We start from the raw sequence: 24,591 nt of genomic DNA on the forward strand, positions 1-24,591 counted from the left end.
GAGCGTGGCAGGTGAGCCGGGGAGCGGGACAGGAGACCCGGGAAGGGGAGCCGAGGGCCCGGGGAGCGTGACACATCCCCTTACATATGCACCCTGGCTTCATTGGTGCACTTGTAGTGGCCCGGTCCAGATTGTGTCTGTTTCTTTAAGTACATTCCCTTATATGTAATATTATGCTATATGTTATAAGTAAAGCATTTTTCATTTGTTGTGTTCTAGCACCATCTACTGGTGAAAACTGTAAGAATCTGAAATGTTCATTGGGTGTTATCCTATTGGCTAGTTCTTAGTCACATGGCTCAATAGGTGGAGCTATTCTCCAGCCTCTGTCTGGAAAGGACTGGAATGAGCTGGTTCTGGCTGAGTCTCCTCTCAGGGGAGACATTATGTGGAGGTTCTCTTCACCACTAGACTCCTGCTAGGCCCGAGGCCTAGAATTTAAGCATTTCCTTACTTTTACAGCCAATATGCTGAAGGCTTCCTATCCTGAATCCTCACTGGCCAGATATACATCTCTTCAGACAGTAGGGCATACTGAGTATATACCAGACCCTACTGCATGCAGATTGGGGAAGTTTGAGGGTCTCCCACCCCGCTACAATATTAGTGGCTTTCATGCCATTGTCCACGCACCAACCGTCCGGTCCCCGTAGCGCGCTGGGCAACTATCTACAATTGCTTACATGTACTGCACGTGTCTGAACTAGCAGTGAAATCAACCCCAGGACTCCAGGTCTGTACAATCTTATTATCATATCTACCCTCTAAGCTCAAGAGACTCTGAATCTGCTTCTAAAGGCACCCAGTATTACATCTGAAGCAAATTGTGCTCTTAAAGCTACAGAACCCTAATTACACTTCAGCATTCAACACCAAGCTGTATTTGCTGTGGCCTACCCACAAAAGACCGTGAAACATACTGTATATTCCGTGTTGTTTTCCTTTGTTCCTGCTGTATTAAAGCAACTGTTATCCCAAAGACCGTGTCTGTGGACTGTCTATCAGCTGTGGATACTGTGTGGGGGTGGACAGCAGGGAACATCAGGGCCTTGTAGGCCACCCAGGAACATGGCCCCTGCACCCTTGTGCCAGAACAGCAACTGTGACATATAGAACATTTGAGGTCCTCTGTCCCTGGGCCCTTACACACTGAGCATGGCCAACAGGCACCAGTGACATAGGACAGAAACAGCTGCAAGAGTCTGCAGTAATGGCTGTCTGAGTTCTCCAACACCGCTGTCTCGCTGTCATGAGTAGGGTACGCACACCCAGATTACTGCACATTGTCAAGTAAGGAATTAGACAATAAAAAAGGATTCATAGGAAAGGTGCTAACATTGCCCCCGTGAAAAGGGCCTTTGTTCAAGAACAATATATGGGCTCTTTGCTGCCCAAGTACTCTTAAAAATACAAAATTTTTCCTGTTTTGAAGGTAGAAATGGGTCCAATTACCTCTTGGGTCCCTGTGTGGCCTTACAGGTTGCACCAATCATATGTCCACCCCTTTATCAAACCCCTTTGTGCATGTGTACCATGATTTGTAAGAATTTCTTTACCTATGACTCTTTGCACAGTAAGCTGGGTATACACATCATGGCTTCATCAGCACACTGCACATGAGCAGGGAGTAAGCGGTAATGTAGAAATCATCCAGTCGTTACCTCTGGCTCTTGCAGCTGTCTGTGTCCTATGTTACTGGTGCCTGTTGCTCATGCGCAGTGTACACCGATGAAGCCATTGTGCGTTGTAAGGGGGTTCTGAGCTCCATGGGCCCCGCCCTGAAGACATCGATTGTCGCCACAAGACAAAAATGTAAATACTGTAGTGTTGATGTGAATAATGTGAAAATGCTCATTTTATGTATGTGGCCATGTAGTGGCTGGTTTCAGGTACTGCTCCTTAGCAAAGTATTGGAGGTTGCTTAGCAACAGGGGCAGTGAGGTAGCAGTAGATAGTAAACAGTTAAGAATAATGGGAGGAGTTACAAATAATATAGTTGTGCAGAGAGAGAGTTAAGTTGAGACAAGTGAGTGCACAAGCCAGCTGAATGCTGGAGATCCAGAGACTGGATGGTTGAGGCAAGGCCCAAAACCAGTATTAGAGACTCAAATGCAGAATGGGACAACAGAGTTCCCCTATCCTACCATAGTGAGTACCAGTCCCGAACCCGGGCAACTCGGGAAGCAACTGTTTCTAGCCGTACTAGTCTTATAGCAAAGGCCTGGCATAGAATTGGGCAAAGAGGTCGTCACAGGAAAACCCAGTAGATGAGCTTTGTCCAATGGAGGTCGGAAACCCCTAGCAGGAGTGGGACCACAAGGGTAGAAGGCAACCATGGCTGTGCAGTACTCCATGGCTTTTCTGAATGGAACCATGGTGTCTGATAGTGAGGGAGAAGACAGTGGCACAACAACAGTAGCACCAGAAACTATTGAGCAATTTGTAGTAGTTTGCTTTGAAGTCAAATGTTCCGTACCTACAGTGTTAAAATGTTTGCCCATAGTAACTATGTGAAAGTAATATTGTGTGTAATTATTAAAAGATTGTTGAATGAAAACAATGCACTTGTGTCCATTAATCCCCGGCGGTAGACCCCTGGTATGAACGAGGGCCTAAGCAGAGGTATGGCTTGCACACACAAAGTCAACACATCCTACCAGAAACCCCGCCAACCATCCCTTCCTCCTTGCCGAGACTCCGAGCTGAAACAGAGGGAACCCCTCAACTGTGACTAAGTCAGGGTCTGGTCCATGTCCCCGGTCTCCGCTCTCCATGTGCAGAAAGCTTTCTACACATTGTCAGTGAGGCAGTCTTGCAAAAACATGACACGTGGGATGACTTTTTGGGACAAACAATGCCCCCACTGCTAGTTACCCACTATTTATTATATCAACAGCAAAATTATAAAATATTTTTTTTGCAATATGCTGAAAGCAATTAGATTACATCAAATTCGTAAGAAGGGTATTAACATACCAGTAAATACAAGGTGGCAGTTATAGGGACTTGGACAACCTGTAAAGTTCCCTTAATGAGGATGCTGTACTCATGAAGAGAATGTGGCCTTCTTCTCTTCATGTTACAGTCTGTCAGTTATCTCAACAAGTGGTGGCAGGAGCCAAGGAAACGAGTATATGGAGCATTCTCCTCTCTTTTTAACCAAATTGCACAATACTTTTTTGTAGCTAATAAGCAAATGGAATTTGGACTGTAATGTGTTGAAATATTTTTTATATGCCAATGGAAGTGAAGGCATATACTTTAATAGACTAAATTGTGCCTCCTCCCCCACAATTTATTTAGAGCTGTTGACCTGGATTAAACCTTTTCTCTACTTCAAAGTCAGAAAACCTCTATATGTCGATAAAATCCAGAGCTGAGAGTGCGAGACGCTACAATTACCATTTGGATGAAATTGTGTATTGCATATTTGTATATTATGTATATTTGTATTATGTTTATGAATTGTAAAATTGCATAATAAAAATGCATCTGAAATGAAAAAGAAAAGCCTAATGTTAATGGCTGCAGTTCTCAAATCCTCATTTACATGTAGAGGAAAAAATATCTGAAGATTTTGTCATGCTTTACATTTTTAAATGCATGTCAAAAACTTTTACAATTTTTGTTCGATTATTGTCGCAAATTTGACCTGCCTTAGGGCTCATGCGCACATTGCTTATTTGTTAGCATTTCTGCAGCGTTTTGAGCAGCGTTCTGTTTCCCCAGCAAAGTCTATGATAATCCTGAAAAATCCGTGCTCACAATGCTTTTTTAAACGCAGCGTTTTGATTGTCAAAAATTTGACAAAATCTCTGCGTTTAAAAATACAGCATGTCACTTCTTTTGAGCTTTTGGCAGCGTTCTACACCCATTGAAATCAATGAGTTGTAGAAAAATGCTAAAAAAATGCTAAGCAGTGCGTTTGCACTGCATTTTTGTTGTGATCCACATGTTTTTTTAACATAACAAACGCAATTTTTTCAGTCTCTCTCTGTCCATGTTGGTCTCTCCCTCCCACCCCCTTTCTCATACTCACCGATCCACGATCACCGGCGTGGCGCTGCACGGCGTTCACACTGTGGCAGCTTCTCCTGTTTTGAAACATCCAGCCGCTCATTAATCCATCTCTTATTCCCTGCTTCCCCCACCCACCGGCGCCTATGATTGGTTGCAGTCAGACACGCCCCCACGCTGAGTGACAGCTGTCTCACTGCAACCAATCACAGCCACCGGTGGGCGTGTCTATATCAAGCAGTAAAAAAGTAAATAATTAAAAAAAAACGACGTGCGGTCCCTTCCCCCAATTTGGATACCAGCCAGGGTAAAGCCACACTGCTGAAGGTTGGTATTTTTAGGATGGGGAGCTCCACGTTATGGGGAGCCCCCCAGCCTAACAATATCAGCCAGCAGATGCCCGGAATTCCCACATGCATTAGATTCGACAGTCCCGGGACTCTACCCGACTCATCCCAAATTGGCTTGGTGCGGTAGCAAACGGGATAATAAGGAGTTAATGGCAGCAGCCCATAGCTGCCACTAAGTCCTAGGTTAATCATGGCAGGCATCTCCCCGAGATACCTTCCATGATTAACCTGTAAGTTAAAGAAAATAAACACACACATCCAAAAAATCCTTTATTTGGAATGAAAGACAAAAAACACCCTCTTTCACCACTTTATTAACCCCTCAAAAACACCTCCAGGTCTGAATTAATCCACGCAAGGTCCCACGACGCTTTCAGCTCTGCTACATTGGAAGCTGACAGGAGCGGCAGCAGAACAACGCCGCTCCTGTGAGCTCCATGCAGCAACTGAAGTGAGTTGCGCGATCAGCTGTGCTGTCACTGAGGTTACTCACAGCCACTGCTCTCAGGTGGAGAACTGCAGCTGTGGCCTCGAGTAACCTGAGTGAAAGCACAGCTGATCACGTAGCTCACTGCAGTCACTCAGGGGATTTGCGATCACAGCTGAGTCCTTCACGTGTGACTGCAAATCAGGCTGTGACACAGAGAGAGAAAGACACGTGATGTCAGTGAAATCGGGTGAAGCTCTGACGTCACTGCTGCGGACTATTGTGTCCTGGCACTAACCTCAGAGGTTCATCTGAGTTAATGACAGCACACAGAGACAGAGCCGCGGGATGACAATGAAGTCGGGTGAAGTTCATCCGAGTTCATTTTCATCACCCGGCTCTTTCTGTTTCTGCTGTCAGCGGGCATGTACCAGAGCTGAATTGCCGGGGGACCGCATTGACAAAAATGCATCCAAAACGCATGCAAAATGCATCCAAAATACATGCGTTTTGGATGCATTCTTTTTGTCAACACGCAGCGTCAAGTCTGCCAGAGGGTGCATTTATTTCTCCACTGGCCAGGACGCAACGTGCGCATGAGCCCTTAAATGGGAATCTACTGAATGGGAAGGGTGCGCAATACCTGTCAATAACACATGAGTTCTTTCAGGTATCACTAGAAAATAAATCACTTGCTCTGCTCACCTCTCAATGTGGATGTGAGCAAAGCAGTATTAACTCTTTAAGGCCAGAGTCACACTTGCAAGTAACTCACGTGTAATACGCCCGAGTCCACATCACTTCACCCGGCCACACACTCTCTGGACAGGAGCATCTCAGCTGCATAGAAATACATGCAGCTGACCCACTCATGTCCGGAGAGTGTGCGGCCATACTTGGTAATGTGATACGAGACTCGCTGGAGTAACGCATGAGTCACTTGCAAGTGTGACTCCGGCCTAAGCTGCTTTGTAATTGTTTAATTCATTTATCATTAATATATACAGATTTGTTCTTACTTATCTTTCCTTTTTCCGCCACATTTAGATGTGAATGGAATTAGATGACTAACTAAAAAAAAAGCAGCATTGTGATCTTTAACCTAGTCACTTGTGTTATATATAATACGTGCATCAGCCACCTGCTGCTCTATCAGAACATAAATACATTAGTGACATTTATGTTACCCCATCATTGTCACATATTCAAACTGGATATACATTATTGCCAGCAGTTTCTTTTCTTGGACTGTGAGAACAAATATGGAATCTATGTCTAAACTTTCAATTTCATGCTCTATTGAACAGAATTATAATAAATGAATACAAAATCATATAATATTTTTTAAAAAGGCTAAAAATTAAATAAAGTACCCGCTGAAGCACAAAGCTGAAACCATCTTATCTGTAAGGTCCTTGCATAGTGATCCTGAAATGGATAGTTGATCAGCCATATTTCACTGATATACACACTGAAAATTGGACACATGCATCACTGGTAGGAGACTCAATAAATGCAATACTATAAAAAATGACACCAAGCCACAAAAAATATCACACACAAGTCCTATAAATCTTTTTTCTTTGATGTGGGAATTATACAGGGAAATATAACTACCAAACCTGGCTTGAATTGCAGAACAGTAGCACGGACATTAGTTATCCTGCCTTGAACTGCAAGAAAGGTCTGAGCCATTGTTGCATAAACTCCATGAGGCATCTGAATAGGACATATGGCAGTCAGTAGAGTTGAACAAATTGATTTGAGAAAAAATAAATTTGCCTTACATTTCACAAAAATCCTATTTCTTTTTGCAATTTGTCTCATGCAAATCTAGGAAAATGGTGGTATTCCCTATTTTGCTAGATTCTAAAAGGCCAGGATATGGTATTAAAAAAACATATGTCCACCTGGACCATTCTTCTCTTCAAGCATCCCAGTCTTTTCTTACAGCATCTTTGGTGTCTCCAAAACTTTGAGGAGTTTTCACATGAACAAAGTTAATTTTAAAGTGAATCTTAATCAATAGATCTTGTTATAATTTTAAGTTCCACAATTGGATGCATTTAAAAAAAAATGTTCCTATGCTGAGATAAACTTATATACAGTGTATCCACCCATATCCTGTCCACTGCCATTAACTTGAGAACGGCGGCAGCTATAGGCATAGAAGTGGTGTCTAGGTATAGTAAAGTAGCCATGCGCTATGCAATTAAACCACCTAAAGCGCCACCTGGTGGAACACAATGGAGTTAGCATTTTTATCTCGAAAACGGAACGAGATCGAGAAAAAATGTGAATTACAAAGTTGCAGGGCATCATCAACTCAATACGAATCGAACCTCCTTAAAAAGAGCCACTCCTTGACTAGGTCCTTCCCAGAGGGATATCTGGCTATTTTCTGTGTCGAAATTCATAAAAGAGGCTCCATGGACTTTTTCTGATTTGCATACTTCCCAGGGGGCAATGCACCTAGGATTTCACTGTGTTGAGCGCCTTTGCTGGCTGCCGGCAGTGTTTTCTCTAGCTGGTCTCCCCAAGATCAGTGATTGTTTTGTCTAAGTGGGAGGAGGAAACAAAGAGCATTATGGAATATATAGCACCACTCACCTCAGTCAAAGTAGGATGATGTTACATCTAACAGTGAAACCATCAATTGTAATCAGTGTTCTGCACAGAATGGTCTGCCTGATCACAAATAACTAAGATGAATAATTTGTGGATCAATTTTTAATTTAATAAGCATGTAGTCTATCAGTGCATTGTGTTATTAAACTGTTGGTTACTACCGGGTTACAAACCTTTTTTATGGTGAGGTCACTGACATTACTAAGGCTATGTTTGTGTTAAATAGACTGAAAGGGGTTAGGTACTGTTCTAACAAACCTCATAGTGATATATACGTCTGTTGTAAAAATTTGCCGAAATGATTTGACCATGTCAACTTTTTGTGCATCAAAATCTACATCCTGCTTGGACTTAATAATGATGGACTTGTAGTTATGTGGAATTTCCTCTACCTTCTCTTGAAATTTGGATACACTTAAAGTGAACCTGTCAGGTGCAATATGAAAGTATGAAAGTCTGGGATCATACGCACTGAGCCAAAATCCAGGAATTGGACACAATGGCAGCAGCGGTGAGACCGACAATTCCTTTGATGCTGCACATTCATTAGCATGTTAGCATGCCCACAGGGGCATGCTTACATGCTAAGGGGGCTGACTAGCCAACTAGTCCCTGGCCTAATTAGCATATCATATAAGATCTTTAGAAATACTTTTTCTAAAGATTCCATTATCTATGCTGGGACAGTTAGGCAGGGATTAACAATATACACTCAGAACTGCTCGTGGTTCTGGGTGAATATTGCACCTGATAGGTTCCCTTTAAGGTCTTCATTACACCATGGCATATGATAGAACAAAGTTAGGAAATAAAATATTTTCATTGTTTTCAAAACCAGTTTTTGGCTTGTAACTTCAACTGATCATTTTCAAGCATAAAAGAGTCAGATAACACTATGATCCAGCATTTCTGCCATCTTGATACTCATGTAAAGCTCAGGCATAGGATGGGATTAATAATATAATAGGGATGATTGAATACCTCAAATATTCGGCTTCGTGAATATCTGACGAGTAGGTCGCCGCTATGCGAATATTCAATGCGCAATGTAAATTTATGGGAAGCCCGAATAGTTCCGAATAGTTGTTATTTGGGTTTCCCATAGACTTATTGTGCATCGAATATTCACGAATAGTCGAATAGCGGCAACCTATGTGGCAAATATTCGCAAAGCCAAATATTTGAGGTATTCGATCATCCTTAAAATAACAAATAGTGATTTCTGCTATATCTACAATACAATTACCGTATATTGCAGTATACTGTATAAAGCAACCAATTAGATGATTGCAGGTTTTAGTTCCAGATGGGGGAATTAAAAAAGGATTTTAAAGTGAATTTTTTTTTTCAAAATATTAGAAAATGAAGCAAAATATGGATTGGGTTCCTTTTTCTTATTTAAATATAAATACATAAAAAAAAACATAATCAGAATCGCTACATCTATAAAAGTTTGATCTGTCAAAGTATAACGTTTTTTAATCTGTATTGTAAACACCATAAAACACCATAAAAAGAAAGGAAAATGCCAGAATTGCAAGTTTTTGGTGGTGTCTCTCCACAAAAATATAGGAAAAAAATTTGCTCCCCAAAAAACTTACATGCATATTCTATAGCTCTGCATGCAAAAAACAAGCCCTGAGAGACTCATGAGTGAAAAAAATAAAAAATGATAACTCTAAGAATATGGCAATGCAAATCATATTTATTTTTTAACAAAATTCAAGCTTTTTTTAAGCCACTAAATTAGATAAAACATCACACAAGTGTGGTATAACCATAATTGCACTGATCGATGTATTCAGTATAGAAGAGCAGTTCAGTCGAGGTTTGGTTTTCCAGCAGCCAACAAGTCTAGCTCCACAGGCTCGAGCTTGACACAATCCCTGGAACAAGTCAAAGATTGGCAGTTTGATGCTTTGCCCATAAACAGCCAACCATAAAAAGATCACTTCTGGGGGAGGGTGGGCTTTTTCAAACTTTTTTTTGTTGCACACTACATGTGATCATGTTGTTGTTACCCCCAGTGTGTGCCGCTCAAACATTGGAAGCGGCTCGCACAGGGCTGAGCACTAAGTGTACCTGAGCACAGCTTTGCTCACTTGAGTTTTCTTCGCATGTAAAGCATCCGAATCCCAAACCTGAACCTTGATTTGAGGGTCACTTGTCTCTAGTATTCAGCTACTTTTTACTACAAAATGAATGCTGTAAAAAGTTAGGTCTATAAAAAGAATCTTTTTTTAATTTTAATTAAATAGTTAAAAAAAGGATGTAATTCAAAACTACATCTCATCCCTCAAGAAATAAAGGCCCTCATTTGGGTATGCCGATGGTAAAGCAAAAAAGTTATAGCTCTTGAATAAATGATAAACAAATATTAAAAATTGTCTACATAATTTAATGGATTAAACTACCAAGGATCTAATTACATGTTTTTCTGGTAGTTCTGGTAAATTTTAACTTCCAAATACAATTGTAAATCTTAATTGCATTTTCTAAATGAGTAATATATTTTTCATGTTTGAACTATACTATATAAATAGAGGGTTATGCAGTATGACTTTACCACCGGTTGCAATACATGTTGAATTTAAATGTGCAAACCTCAGATGAGAATCTTACTGTAAATCACAAATGTACTGCATTTTTATTAAAGCAATGAGTGGTCATTGATCATTATTACCACTGTTTGAGAATTTAAAAGAATTCAGCTCACATACAGAAAATAATCAAGTCCTTGTCTGAAAGAGTTATTACTTTGTGACTGCTTTGTCCTTACGCTTACCAGCTTTTTCAGGGGCCATTATAATTGAACATTTTTACTGTATTTTATTAAATGACTAAATATTTATATTCACACTGAAAATAACAACCACTAAAAATGCTAGTATATATAGTATATGGCATATCCGATAGATTTGAGATATATATATATATATATATATATATATATATATATCTATTAAAGGGGTGGTTCACCCATTTTTTTTTTCCCCAATGATTCTCACTTACCATTATATGCATCTTCTGCATTGGCTTCTGTTTCCATTTCTGGCACTGAGCGGCGCTATCCTGCACGCTCAGTGCCAGTCACATGACCCCCTGGAGCTGTGGCCGCCGGCATCCTCTGACGTCCCGGCATTTCCGGGCTCTCAAACTGGACGGGTACGTCACAGGATGCCGGCGCCACTCACAGTGATTGACTGGGCTGTGGGCGGTGACTACCTGATGTCACAGCCCAGCATCGAGGGGAGGAGCCGGAGGATGCCAGTGTGTGGAGCGGTGAAGGCAGAGCGCGCGCTACCAGCATTCAGCTGTGGGAGGTACGGGGCTCCAGTGTGGAGTACAGGGGGGGTTTCTCCAACTGAAATCCCCCCTGTCACGCAAGTATGTGATCACACTGTCCACCCGCCCGCTGTGCTCAGCTGTCAGGAGAGCGGGCGGTGTCGGCAGTGTGATCATATACTCCCACCAGCAGCACAGGTGACCGGACGCGGAGTGAGTGTGTATGTCATACTCACCTGTCTGCAGGGTCCATGCTTGCTTCCAGCCCCTGTCCCGGTCCCGCCGCTTCGGCTGTGTGCAGTCTCCCCGGGGCACGCACGAAGCTTGCAGGACCTGGCCGTGGATCACCTGATGCAGTCACCTGACGCATCAGCTGATCGTAGTCTCGCCGGCTTTTTCGGCCGGCTATCAGCTGATCCTGCCGTCAGGGGACTTCATCAGCTGATTACCGGCAGCTGCTGCAGTGATGGGCCAGGATCAGACTCTCATCCCATCACTCCAGGAGCTGCCGGTAATCACCACAGCACATAAGTGAGTATGTATTTTTTTTTTTTTCTACTGATGCATCAGCTGATTGTATAATCGGCTTTTATACAATCAGCTGCTGTGTGATGGGATTCAGGCACTTGATCCTGACACATCATCTGATCGCTCTGCCTTCCAGCAAACCGATAAGATGATATTGGATCCGGATTGGACGGCGCGGGACCCTAACCCAGGATTACTGCGGAGGGGGGTTTATTTCAATAAAGATGGAGTCACTAATTGTGTTGTGTTTTATTTCTAATAAAAATATTTTTCTGTGTGTTGTGTTTTTTTTTTTTTATCATTACTAGAAATTCATGGTGGCCATGTCTAATATTGGCGTGACACCATGAATTTCGGGCTTAGGGCTAGCTGATAATATCCAGCTAGCCCTAACTCCATTATTACCCGGCTAGCCACCCGGCTTCAGGGCAGCTGGAAGAGTTGGATACAGCGCCAGAAGATGGCGCTTCTATGAAAGCGCCATTTTCTGGGGTGGCTGCGGACTGCAATTCGCAGTGGGGGTGCACAGAAAGCATGGGCACCCTGCACTGTGGATTCCAATCCCCAGCTGCCTAGTTGTACCCGGCTGGACACCAAAATTAGGCGAAGCTCACGTCATTTTTTTTTTAAATTATTTCATGAAATTCATGAAATAATTAAAAAAAAAGGGCTTCTCTATATTTTTGGTTCCCAGCCGGGTAGAAATAGGCAGCTGGGGGTTGGGGGCAGCCCGTACCTGCCTGCTGTACCCGGCTAGCATACAAAATATGGCGAAGCCCACGTCATTTTTTTTTCTCTTTTTTGGCAAAAAAACTGCATACAGTCCGGGATGGAGTATGCTGAGCCTTGTAGTTCTGCAGCTGCTGTCTGCTCTCCTGCATACACTAGTGAATGGAGGATGCTGAGCCTTGTAGTTCTGCAGCTGCTGTCTGCTCTCCTGCATACAATGAACATTTTGAATAAGGAAATGACATCAGACCTTTTTTTTTTTTTCATCAACAATCTTTAATGGCATTGTGCACCGATTAAAAACGCAGTGAGCAAAAACGCAGCAAAAAACGCACCAAATCGCAGCAAAAACGTGACATGCAGCACCGCAGGTGACAGAGCAGAGCAAGTTGGTGACATGCTGTGCCCTGACACATAGTGTGCTGCATGACACTGTATCCACTCTGGGACTTGTTGTGCAGGTGAACGGATGCTACATGTCACTAACTGTCTCCACTGTGGTACTTGTTCTGCAGGTGAGAGTGTATACAGTTGGTACTATGCAGCAGAAATCACAGAGTTGAGACAGATAGTGACATTTAGCATCCGGTCACCTGCACAAGTCCCAGAGTGGATACAGTTAGTGACATGTAGCATCCGGTCACCTGCACAACAAGTCCCAGAGGGGAGACAGATAGTGACATGCATTTGCCATTTTTTGCCGAATGCGGCATATTGAGCCCATGCGGCGGTCGGATGGAACGTTGCCTGGCACGTTTTTTTTGTGCGGCGAAAAAAACGCATGACGCCAGATCCGACGCGATTTACAATGCAAGCCTATGGACGCCAGATGCGGCGTCCTGCGGCAAACACTGCATCCGGCTGCCGAATGCGTTTTTTTTTTTGCTCTGCGCATGCTCAGTATCAAGCCACATCCGTCAAACGGACAGGCCGCATGGAAAAACGTATGCAACAGATCCGTTTTTTTCGCCGCATCCGTTGCATAGGTTTTTGAGCCACACTGCAAAAACCGGATGTATGAAAGCAGCCTAAGCCATCACATTCCCGCTGAAAATCCTCATCAAATACCATGTGAACAGATCATTACTAGCAATTTTTTATTTTTTTTGGTGAAGGAAGTCCAGTTCTTAAAATGTCCAGTAATGTAGAATATTTCATGTGGCCCCGGTCAGCTGTATTTGATGCTGGATTATAGAAGTGGTCAGTAGAGGATTGTTCCAAAAAACATACAGATAGGGAATTTAGATTGTGAGCCCCAATGGGGACAGTGTTCCTGATGTATGTAAAGCGCTGCGGAATATGTTAGCGCTATATAAAAATAAAGATTTATTTTTTATTGTTCAGTGTTTGTATACTATTAGCGAAGGTCCCCAAAAACATTAAAGTTGTCAAAACTTGCTGGATCTGCACACAATGTAACATGTGGGAGAAAAAAAATAGTATTCGGCATGTTGGCCTGTCTAAGTGTTACTATGTATGGGGGAATCCAGAATGATTGCTTTTGGCCGAATGATCCAACGGCCACTTAAATGACCTCATGACGGATAGTAGCGATATTTATGGGTTATCTTCCAATAAGTGCAGGTGCTACAAGGTTTCTGCTTTTCATTTGTGTGGGAGAAGTTGAATGTCTGCTGGTGCGTGCCCACGATCAGTGTTTGCAGCGTTTTGGATGCGGCATTCTTCAGCTGTGTCCAAAACGCTGCATTGTACAGTACAAGCACAGTGGAGGGATTTCTAGAAATCCTGTGCCCGCTGTGCTTGTTTTTTCCGCAGCAAACCCTGATCTGCGGTGCGTCTTTCCAGACTGCAGCATGTCAGTTGTTTATCGCGCATTCGCCTGTGTCCTCCGTAGGGAGAACACAAGTGAGAGACTTCAGCGCCCTGAACCCTGATCATGGGCACATACCCTTAGGCTCGTGTACACAGAACACCCTACATACAGCCCGGTGTGCCCATCATTCCCTTTTTCTTTGTGTGCCTTTTCTATTCTGATCACCACCACCTATATATACCTCTGTAGGAGCCCTGACTTAAGGCCTCTTTACACGCAGCGACATCACTAACGAGATATCGCTGGGGTCACGGAATTTGTGACGCACATCCGGCCTCGTTAGCAACGTCGTTGCGTGTGACACTTACAAGCGACCGCTAACGATCCCAAATACTCACCAAATCATTGATTGATTGTTGACACGTCGTTCATTTTCCAAATATCGTTGCTCATTTGGTTGTTCGTCGTTCCTGTCGTTCCATCGCTACGTGTGACACCCCGGGACCGACGAACAACACCATCCCTGCGTCCTCTGGTAACGAGGTGGGCGTGACTTTCATGCGGCTGCTCTTTGCCCCTCCGCTTCTATTTGACGGCTGCCGTGTGACGCCGCACGAACCGCCCCCTTAGAAAGGATGTTGTTCGCCATCCACAGCGATGTCGTTAGGAAGGTAAGTTCGTGTGACGCGTTCCTGCGATATTGTTCGCTACAGGCAGCGATTTGCCTGTGACGCACGAACGATGGGGGTGGGTGCTATCCCTAGCGACATGCGATGTCGCAGCGTGTAAAGCGGCCTTTACTATGACCATACCACCTCCCCAGAGAAGTACCAATCTTGGTGTTGGTGTAGCAATGTGCCAAATCACAAATTCCCGCAGTGCTCCGCTATATGTATCTGCTTCTGCTTCCGGACCTTGTGTTCTTTTCTCTCGCCTGCTGATATCTGAACATTTCTGTGAATGGCCACCGGATGGAAAGCTCCAGCCTTGATGATATACAATCAGGTCAGAGCATGATTGGAGCAGAGAAGGGGGTCAGCGTCTGCCTGCTGCGCTCTGGTCCAGCCTCAGAGTAGTAATTGCTTTCAGTCCTCACCACACTATATGGTCACGGTCTGGAAGTAGTAGACGTCTTAGGCTGCTTTCACACATCCGGTTTTGCAGTGCGGCTCGAAAACCTATGCAACGGATGCGGCGAAAAAAACAGATCCGTTGCATACGTTTTTCCATGCGGCCCGTCCATTTTTTGACGGATGCGGCTTGATACTGAGCATCCGCAGTGCAAAAAACCGCATCCGGCGTCCATAGGCTTGCATTGTAAATCTCGCCGGATCCAGCGTGATGCGTTTTTTTCGCCGCACAAAAAAAGTGCCAGGCAACGTTCCATCATGGGCTAAATATGCCGCATCCGGCAAAAAACGGACGCAACACAAGGCCATGCGGCCCAATACGGCGCTAATGCAAGTCTATGCAGAAAAAAACTCAACCGGCGGCAAAAAAAAAAGGTTGCGTTTTTTCTGCAAAGCGCCGTATTGTGCCGCACAGCAAAAACCGGATGTGTGAAAGCAGCCTTAGCACCAGCTGACAGGCAATCCTTACAGGAAAGCCGTTCCTTTGTTTTCATCGCAATGCTTTATACATTTACAGATCCGTTTCCACATGGACCTGCACCAGGTGAGTCCCACCTTCACCTTCACCTTGATTTTTAGGTCTTTATGGCTATCAGGACTCTGATGCTAATCTCTGAATTATGGCAAATGGCTAATTTTCAGTAGAAATTAGCAACCGGCCAAACGTAAAAGGGGTTGTCTACCGCTTTACAGCCTTTACTTAAAGCACCGCTCCAGTGTTTTATTTCAGCACGCGAGTGGCGCTTAAAACCCCTGTTGTGTATTTTATCGGCGATACTCCGGACCCGCAGCGCTATCTTGTGACAATCACGTCTGGAAGTTAGAAATTACGTCACAAGCTCTCAATCTAACTCTATGAATGCCAGAACGAGGGTCTCATAGACTTGTATTGAGTTGTGACCTCCAGATTACTCCATGAAACATTAGCGAAGCTGGCAGGTCACAAACTACAGAAAACCACTGATGGAAGATGAAGACGCTGTAACGTGAGTATAAGACCAGGAGCCGGGCACTTAAAGGGAACCTGTCACCAGATTTGGTGACTATAAGCTGTGGCCACCACCAGTGGGCTCTTATATACAGCATTCTAACATACTGTATATAACAGCCCAGGCCACTGTGTAGAACATAAACATGACTTTATAATACTTACCTAAGGGGCGATGCAGACTGGTCAGATGACCGTCTCCATTCTCCGGGTGCAGCGCCTCCTCTTTTGGCCATCTTTGTCCTCCTTCTTCTGAAGCCTGGGTGCTTAATGCGTCCTACGTCATCCACACAGGCTAACATTGAGGTCCTCTGTAAAATCTGAGAACACCATTAACCCTGCAATGGATTCGGCAAAACAAATCTTTCCCAATTTTGGCTCCTGACATGGGAGTTGTTTTACTAGTACATAACTTCACTAGTGTATGCATGAGAGCAGACAGCAGCTGCAGAACTACAAGGCTCAGCATCCTCCATTCACTAGTGTATGCAGGAGAGCAGACAGCAGCTGCAGAACTACAAGGCTCAGCATACTCCATCCAGGACTGTATGCAGTTTTTTGCCAAAAAAGAGAAAAAAAAAATGACGTGGGCTTCTCCATATTTTGTATGCTAGCCGGGTACAGCAGGCAGGTACGGGCTGCCCCCAACCCCCAGCTGCCTATTTCTACCCGGCTGGGAACCAAAAATATAGAGAAGCCATTTTTTTTTTAATTATTTCATGAATTTCATGAAATAATTAAAAAAAAAATGACGTGAGCTTCGCCTAATTTTGGTGTCCAGCCGGGTACAACTAGGCAGCTGGGGATTGGAATCCACAGTGCAGGGTGCCCATGCTTTCTGGGCACCCCCACTGCGAATTGCAGTCCGCAGCCACCCCAGAAAATGGCGCTTTCATAGAAGCGCCATCTTCTGGCGCTGTATCCAACTCTTCCAGCTGCCCTGAAGCCGGGTGGCTAGCCGGGTAATAATGGAGTTAGGGCTAGCTGTATATTATCAGCTAGCCCTAAGCCCGAAATTCATGGTGTCACGCCCATATTAGACATGGCCACCATGAATTTCTAGTAATGATAAAAAAAAACACAACACACAGAAAAATATTTTTCTTAGAAATAAAACACAACACAATTAGTGACTCCATCTTTATTGAAATAAAGAACCCCCCCTCCGCAGTAATCCTGGGTTAGGGTCCCGCGCCGTCCAATCCGGATCCAATATCATCTGATCGGTTTGCTGGAAGGCAGAGCGATCAGATGATGTGTCAGGATCAAGTGCCTGAATCCCATCACACAGCAGCTGATTGTATAAAAGCCGATTATACAATCAGCTGATGCATCAGTAGAAAAAAAAAAAAATACATACTCACTTATGTGCTGTGGTGATTACCGACAGCTCCTGGAGCGATCGGATGAGAGTCTGATCCTGGCCCATCACTGCAGCAGCTGCCGGTAATCAGCTGATGAAGTCCCCTGACGGCAGGATCAGCTGATAGCCGGCCGAAAAAGCCGGCGAGACTACGATCAGCTGATGCGTCAGGTGACTGCATCAGGTGATCCACGGCCAGGTCCTGCAAGCTTCGTGCGTGCCCCGGGGAGACTGCACACAGCCGAAGCGGCGGGACCGGGACAGGGGCTGGAAGCAGGCATGGCACCCGGACCCTGCAGACAGGTGAGTATGACATACACATACACATACACACTCACTCACACACTGTATATATACACACACACACTGTATATACGCGCGCACACACTTTCTTCCCCTGGCTGTGTAAAGGTGCTGCTGTCTCTGTGTAATTGATCTCAGTGCATCCACAGGGAAGAGGCAGGGAGGAGGGTTTGGGTGGGAGCAGAGTGGGTGTATTAGACACAATGGGTGTGTTAGATAAGCCAGACACCGCCCTAGAGCCACAAAGAATTCTGGGACTTGTAGGAACTGAACACAGGAAGTCAGAGGAGAGATTAACCCCATCAGAGCTGGAGCCAGCAATGACCGTGTTCTGCTAGTGCACAATGAAAGGTAATTTTGCTGAAAAAACATAATAGATGTGTTGAGGGGCACATATTAGCAAGATTTATTAGAAAAAAAAAAATCAGTTTTGGTAACTGGACAACTTCTTTAAATAAATTCAAATTTGCATGTTTCATAAAATTTTACGTAAAAATTTGATTTGCCTTAAGTAAAATTGCAAAACCATATAGCAAAACCATTAATTGCTCAGAAAATACTTGTATAATACTCTGAGGTCTCCAAGGACTGTATTGAACCCCATTTGAGCTCATTTTAGCAAACGCTAACTATATAATTTCCATGTGACCCCAACCTATCTGGCCAAGGAAAAACACATGCCTATTGGTGGTAACCAAAACAAAACATTGCCATATCATACTTTTTAGGCTACTTAATATTGTAAAAATTGTCCAATATACATGAGGCTCAAATGGAAAGAAAAGATTACTTTTTCACACTGGGTGGTGCAAAAAGCTTTTTCACAAGCAGTCGAAAAATTGTTTGTTATATGTAAGGATCAGAAACAGGTTGGCTGTTTTGAAAGTGAAGGAATAATAGCTTTACAAATCGCAGTGAAAAATAATACATTTTTGGGATCCACAACAAATTTTTTGTTCTCAAAGTCAGCAAACAGTTTTGAAGACTTTTATCAACCTGTCCAAAAATGAACCCTTTTTAACAGAGAAGGAACACACTAGCTATATGTAGAGGAAAGAAGGATAGTAATGTTAAGAAGCTGTGAAAAAAATGAGTCCAATTTTTGAAGCTGTTTCCTGTTTGTATACCGATACGAGAGTTTATTTCCCAGCAGCAGTACAGTATAGCTATACAACACACCGGATAAGTGCAGGATATGTGAGTGGGTGTTTAGCAGCAGCTATAGATGCCATATTGTATAAAAATATGATGGGTCTGGCAAAGAAAAGTCTATCAGTGTAGAGCCAGTGGCAGCATTAGAACATTATAACTAGGGATGAGCAAATGTATTCGCCACTTTTTGGTATCCGACAGATAACAGGCTACAAGTAAAATATATCTTTGTACCGTGTTAGCCAGTAGAGATAAAAAAAATTGTTTAAAAGAACAGAGAGTCCTCAGTGGTTGATACCTTTTAATGGCTAACTGAAAAGATGGTAATAATTGCAAGCTTTCGAGACTACTCAGGTCTCTTCATCAGGCATGGTATAACACAAAATCTGAAGAGTCACGTATTTATACACAACAGGACTTAGAATAGTGCAGTAAAAAAAAAAAAAAAAAAAAAAAAAAAAGAACAAGTTATATGAAACAGAACTCAGTTCTGTTTCATATAACTTGTTCTTTTTTTTTTTTTTTTTTTTTTTTTTTACTGCACTATTCTAAGTCCTGTTGTGTATAAATACGTGACTCTTCAGATTTTGTGTTATACCATGCCTGATGAAGAGACCTGAGTAGTCTCGAAAGCTTGCAATTATTACCATCTTTTCAGTTAGCCATTAAAAGGTATCAACCACTGAGGACTCTCTGTTCTTTTAAACAATTTTTAGATAACAGGCTAGTCACGCCATTCGGTATCCAATGAAGAAAACAACATCCGCTCTGATACTTTCATTTTCATTTCTGACTTCCTGGCGCCTGTTTTCGAGCCAATGAATACATCTGATGTTGCTTGCTTTCACAGTAATGCCACAGCCATCTTTGTTGTGGTGTTACTGTGATTGGTTTGGCCGCATAGCATTATCTACATACATGTTGCCGAAGTTCCAGGAACTATATATATATATATATATATATATAAAAAAAAAAAAATATATATATATATATATATAAAATGGTTTTCCAAAAACATCCTTTTTTGCATGTTTATAATATATTTTTTGTTTAAATTCTCAACAAAATTCCTAAAATTTATTGCGCAACTTACTTTTCTGTATGTGTACCTACCTAACAAACACTATTTTTAGGAACGTACACACACAGAAAAAAAAATTGCGCGAACAGCAAGCTGTATTGTTGTGGTAAGTACACTTATTAAATTTACTAGTAAAACTGTTGCAAAACCTTTAACTTTATTCAGATTATATTTATAACTTTTTTTATTATCCCCCCTTGACCAAAACTGCAGGGATCCCTAAAATGTTTCCATGCTAAGTAGCTACACATAGGTTTGTGAAACAAAAATACAGGTACAGCATGTAGTATGGTCGTGAGCCAGACATTAGCTAAATTTTGCTTTTAGAATGCTGTTATGGGGCTATTAAAATGTGTTCTTATTTTAAAGTAGATTTTTAAAAAAATACCATCATCGGTCATTTACCAAAAAGAACAAGACAAGATAAGCCAGTTACGTTCATTTACCAAAACCAAGCACCTTCTAATGGATACTGTATTCGGCTGGCATAATGACTAATACCATGTTTCTCTTAAAATAATCCCAACCCTGAAAATAAGCCCTATCAGTAATTTTCTGCATTTTCAAAGTAAGGCATCATTATAGGGTCTAACCTGAAAATAAACTCTAGTTGAAATTCAATAATGAAGTGTCCATACAGCTAAAAAGTTAAAGAAAACGGCAGGACACTTCATTAAAGAAAGCAGACACCCCCAAAAGAGAGCAGAAAGACCCCCCAAAATAGAGCAGAAAGATACTCACCAAACCCAAACAGGATGCTGTGAAACGTGAGGACCTGTGGTGTAACGCGTCAAGGACCTGTAGTGGAATATATCAATGCTTTCCACTGAGTTCCTCCATGCATTCCACCGCAAGCCCTTGCATTCCATAGCGCGACTGGCCAGAAACAGTACAGTATCACTGGATGTTTGTGTGTGTGTGTGTGTGTATATATATATATGTATTAGGTACCTATTATCTGATCTGTGTGTGAGTGCTGGCTGGTAGTAGGGGAGGGCCATTGTGCAGCACACAAGGACCAGCTGAGAGCTCCCCCTGTGGTTTGCAGGATGACCTGGGAGTGACGCAGATATTTGGGGTCTGGTAATAAAAAGAAAGTGTTTTGGTTTTTTTTACAACACACATTTTGTGATATAGATAGTAGAGATGAGCGAACTGGCCGTGTTTCGGCTCGAGTTCGGTTCGCCGAACGGACGTCTCGTTCGGTTCGGCGAACGTTCGACGAACCAAACTCGAACCAATAGGATATAATGGGAGGCAATCACAAACACATAAAAATGCATTATAAATGTACACATACAGTTAATAAACATTGCCATAACACTTACCGGTCCCCGCGATCCCTCCTGCACTCTGTCCCCTGCCGCTATTCCATCCGATGATCGCTGAATCCTCCCGGTGACCAGCACTGCCAGCAGTGATGCAGGACCTATCGTGACGTCAAAATAGCCATGTGACCAGTAACGTGGCTATTATCTCATTGGCTACAGGCTGGTCACATGACTATGACATGTCATGTAGGACCTGCGAGTGCATCTCTCCGGTACACGGTGCACATTTGTGTATCGCCGAGTACCGGCGACATGCTCTAGCACACGGTCAACTCCCCGTTCCGTTAGGGACCGGCTGACACAGCCGGTCATTAACGGAGATCACCATTGCCATAGCAATGCAGTTAGCGGTGACGTCACCGCTAACCGCGGCTCTGGGAGTACCGTTGCTATGGTAACGCATCTGTCAGCGTTACCGCTGTTACCGCTAGCAGCACTGATCTCTCACGGAGTGAAAGCTGCACGCTGCTTCCCGTGCAGCCTTCAAGGAGTGAAGGCTGCACGGGAAGCAGCGTCTTCCCCCATGCAGCAGTGATGTAGCAAAGCTGCATTTGTTGAACTAGAAAGACAGAAGACCATGGATCGTGGAGGGCTGACAGGGGGTAATAAAGATGGAGTCTCTAATGTGTCTGTGTATTTATTTCTATTAAAGTATTTTTTCTCTGTGTGGTGTCTTTTTTTTAACCCTTTATTGGAGATTCTTAATGGCCGGGTCAAACATGCCTGACATTAAGAATCTCTGGCTTAATACTGGCTAGTAAAACAAAGCCAGTATTAACTCATGATTACTCAACCAGCCACCCGGCTCCAGGGCTGTTGGAAGAGTTGGATACAGCGCCAGATGATGGCGCTTCTATGAGAGCGCCATTTTCTGGGGCGGCTGCGGACTGAAATTTGCAGCAGAGGCGCCCAGAAAGCTCCAATCCCCAGCTGCCTAGTTGTACCTGGCTGGACACAAAAATGGGGCGAAGCCCACGTCATTTGTTTTTTAATTATTTCATGAAATAAGTGAAATAATTAAAAAAAACGGGCTTCCCTATATTTTTGGTTCCCAGCCGGGTACAAATAGGCAACTGGGGGTTGGAGGCAGCCCGTGGCTGCCTGCTCTACCTGGCTAGCATACAAAAATATGGTGAAGCCCACGTCATTTTTTTGGTGGGCAAAAAGCTTCTGCATACAGTCCTGGATGGAGTATGCTGAGCCTTGTAGTTCTGAAGCTGCTGTCTGCTCTTCTCCATACAGACAGACAGCAGCTGCAGAACTACAAGGCTCAGCATACTCCATCCAGGACTTTGGTAATGATGAAGGAAGATATTCCAGCAACTTGAGTCCAAACAGGAAATTCTTTAAAACGTTGATTCTTTATTATTTACATATTAAAAAGTCCATGTTGGGGTGAAACAAACCCAAGACAGAGAGGACGCGTTTCAAACACTTGGTTCTTAGTCAATCTCTAAAGCATGTGTTCACAGGACTTGTTTAAAAAGGAGGGAGTAAAGACCCAAACATGTGTTTAATCAAATGGAAAGAGCTTTTCACTAAAGCATTAACCCTGTGAGGAGAACATTTTTTATGCAGGTATTCACACACGGTAACATAAGAGTGAATGTCAGACAAAAAAAAAAAACAGCATTAGTAAGCAAAGAGTATTTCATTTCTTTTATTCAAACCTGTGGGAGTTCTGGTACCCATTAGGAAAATCCACTTAATTTCCCTCTGAAAAAGAATATCCTTTAAATTTCTTCCTCTCTTAGGAAGTTTTACTTTCTCAATAGCACAAACTTTCATGCCATCAAAACTACCGGCATGTATATCACGAAAGTGCTGGGAGGCACTAGACAACTTCCTAGATGTAACATTATTCACATCATAGATGTGTTCGGATATTCTTTTTCTTAGGGAGCATGAAGTGCTGCCAATATACTGCAGTTGACACATCATGCAAGAAATCACAGGTCTCGGTCTCCTATTAAGCAGGTGATCTGGGTAAAACCTTCATCCCTTTTTCCATCCAGGACTGTATGCAGAAGTTTTTTGCCCCCTGAAAAAATTATGTGGGCTTCGCCATATTTTTGTATGCTAGCCAGGTACAGCAGGCAGGTACGGCTGCCCCCAACCCCCAGTTGCCTATTTGTACCCGGCTGGGAACCAAAATTAAAGGGAAGCCCTTTTTTTATTATTTCATGAATTTCATGAAATAATTAGAAAACAAATGACGTAGGCTTCGCCCCATTTTTGTTTCCAGCCAGGTACAACTAGGCAGCTGGGGATTGGAATCCGCAGCACAGGTTGGCCTGAGCTTTCTGGGCCCCACTGCTGCGAATTGCAGTCTACAGCCGCCTCAGAAAATGGCATTTTCATAGAAGCGCCATCTTCTGGCGCTGAATCCAACTCTTCCAGCACCTGCCTGCTATACCTGGCTAGCATACAAAAATATGGCGAAGCTCACGTCCTTTTTTTGGAGTTTTTTGGCAAAAAAAATAAAAAATGCTTCCCCGGATTTTCCATTGCCAGTGAAGGTAACACCAAGCAGTGGGGGTTAGCAGCCAGTAGCTGCTTGGATTACCCTTAGCTAGCAATACAAAAAATGCAGCGGGAGCCCATATATATTTTTTTAATTATTTATTTAAATAACTAAAAACAAAATGGGCTTCCCTGTATTTTGATTGCTGGACATCACTGTGCTGTAAAAATAAATCTTTAAAAAAAATGACGTAGCGCTCCGCGGTATTTTTGATTCTCAGCGCAGATAAAGCAGAAAGCTATGGGTTGCCACCCCCATCTGCCTGCCGTTACCTTGGTTGGCAATCAAAATACAGGGAAGCCCATTAATTTTTTCTATTTAAAAAATAGTTAAAAAAAAAATGACGTTGGGTCCCCCCATTTTTGATAGCCAGCTAGGGTAAAGCAGACGGCTGTAGCCTGAAAACCACAGCTGGCAGCTTTACCGTGGTTGGGGATCCAATGTGGAGGTCCCCCCATGCTCTTTTTTTATAATTATTTTATAAATATTAATAATTACACAATAAAAGTAGGGTCCCCCCAAATTGGATCACCAGCCAAGGTAAAGCGGACAGCTGTGGTCTGGTATTCTCAGGGTGGGAAGGTCCATAGTTATTGGGCCTTCACAGCCTAAAAATAGCAGGTCGCAGGCATCCCAGACGTGGCGCATCCACTAGATGCGCCAATCCTGGCGCTTCACCCCAGCTCATCCCGTGCCCTGGTGCAGTGGCAAACGGGGTAATAAATCGGGTTGATACTAGCTGTAAAGTCACCTGAGATCAAGCCCAGCAGTTTGTGATGTCATGGCGTCTATTAGATACCCAACATCATAAACTGTCAGTACTAACAAAAAAAAAATCGACAAAAGAAATTTATTTGAAAAAATAGTCCCCAAAACATTTCCTCTCTGGACCATCTAGAATATGGGGGGAGACACTCAGGGAACGTATCCCCCATTTTCTAGGAGTGTGGACCCTTCATGTGAGGAGTGTGGGTGCAATGA

The sequence above is a fragment of the Anomaloglossus baeobatrachus genome, chromosome 2 (assembly GCF_048569485.1).
Source record: "Anomaloglossus baeobatrachus isolate aAnoBae1 chromosome 2, aAnoBae1.hap1, whole genome shotgun sequence".
Classification (NCBI taxonomy): domain Eukaryota; kingdom Metazoa; phylum Chordata; class Amphibia; order Anura; family Aromobatidae; genus Anomaloglossus; species Anomaloglossus baeobatrachus.